Genomic DNA, 2,041 nt, shown 5'->3' with positions numbered 1-2,041 from the left:
GAACTAGCAACTCTCCAGATTATTGGAAGAATTTCCCAGACATAGTAATTACCATAAAGAAGAAAAAGAGTGTATGTCATTTTTTCCTTTTTGTTCAGAATGTTTTCAATTTGGTTCAGAAAGGCAGAGAAGTGTTAACTATAACTAGAATCTGACAGTAAATTATTCAGATTATCACTATCAGTATTACAGGTTTAGAGGCTGGAAGTTATTTCTGACACAGAGCATGTCTCAGACAGACAAGGAGAAAGAAAGGAAATAAGATCTGTGGAGGAAAAGGAGGAGATTTTTCTTTAAGACAAGAGCTTATTAGAGTTGGAGGAGATATGAGAAAGGAGGGAGGTGAAGTATTTCATGAAGATAGGATATTTCAGTTTATGATGGAGGATCAGGAGCAAATCCACAGCAGAGAGGAAATGTGATTCAACAGACACTTTGGGTGACAGGACGGAGCCTTTGGGTGAGTTTGTCTGGAGCTTTCCAAACCAGCCCCGTCATACATATTCATATCAGCAGAACACATGCGCTTGGAGACGAGCCGAGCGTCCTGTAACGACCGCGGTCATTAACGACACCATCAGTGTAACAGATTCTCCGTCAACATTAGCGCCTGTCCTCAGGCAGCTCCGTCATCTCGTTTCCTTCCAGATTTATTGTCATCCTTAACACACTTTGTGTTCCAGCAACAAGGTACAGACGGCCACATTTGGCATTATGGACACGTAGCTGAAAACAGGGAGCATAGACATCAGCAGACACATCAGCCACATATGATTGATGAGCAGTATTGAGCAGCTGTTGCTATGTCACCTTATACAGCATCACACCAGTGGGAGGGGCACATTTCCAAGGTGACCAATGAGATTACTTGGCCTAATCTAGATGGGGAAAAAAAACTGCAACACATATAAAACTGGGAATGTACTCGTAAAAAAAGTCCCAGGACATCACTTCTGCAGAGGGCGCGAGGACAATACTCTCGTAAAAACAAAACAGTAAAAATATAGAAATCAAGTTCTGGAAGTGAAACAGTATGAGTGAGCAAAAGCAGTAGGAGCAGGAGGGAGGAGGAGGAGGAGGAGGAGGAGGGAGTGATGTGGAGCTATTTAGCTGTTTACCCTCCACAGTAATGAGACAGGGCTGGAGTGAATCACTCCATTAGGACGCTGGCGTAGTCGCAGGTTTATCAAGTCGTGCACCGACTGCGTTCCTTTAAATATACAAACACTGACATTAATTAGATCAGAGGGATTCCCGGACAGACCTAAATGACAGGATTAATAATCCGTTTCTAATGCTTAAGACACAAACAGGAGACTCCCTCTGTGGTTTTCGCCACAGCACTAGAGAGAACTGAACCCATTTCTCAGAAACACAGCAGGAAGACAAAGGACTGGACTCTGATGTCATAGAAGCTTTTCTGCACAGTAACACACAATTAATGTTATAGAGAACTACAGTGAGTATATCATTACACAATTACCAAGTAATTAAAAGTCTTGCATTTTTAATTAAGTAACTTGTTAAAAATTCCATGTTAAATGAACCCCAACTTTAAATAATAAAGACTCTGTAAGGACAGTACTTAAATGTATTTGTTTCCTTGTTCTTTGTTCAGTTGTTGTTGATTCTGGCGGCCCCTGTGGACAAAAGCGGTAGTGTTTCCACTGCCTGGTTTCTTTGATTTCAAGGGGAATCCCACCAAATCCGACCCAGTGGCAAACATTAAGAATAACTATATATAAATAGCCAGTCTTCTCACTGGTGGTCTTGCTTGTTTGTTTATGTCGGTCATATAAAGGCATTACTATTAAATTAAGACTGTTTCATATCCAGTTAAAAACTCCTAATAGTATGCCTATCCAAGATATGATATAGATATGATGTCTGAGTAACTATGACAATGTTGGTTGGTTAGTTTTCGAGAAAGGGCACGGATTCCGATTGGGCTCTGCAGTAGTTAAACAAATAAGATTACATATGAATTATTATGGACCTTCAGAAGTACGACTAGCTGTTTCAGAATCAGAATCAGAAACAC

The sequence above is a fragment of the Morone saxatilis genome, unplaced genomic scaffold (genome assembly GCF_004916995.1).
Source record: "Morone saxatilis isolate NCDOM2014 unplaced genomic scaffold, NCSU_SB_2.0 Contig22, whole genome shotgun sequence".
Taxonomy (NCBI): domain Eukaryota; kingdom Metazoa; phylum Chordata; class Actinopteri; family Moronidae; genus Morone; species Morone saxatilis.
This window is presented reverse-complemented; position numbering follows the sequence as displayed.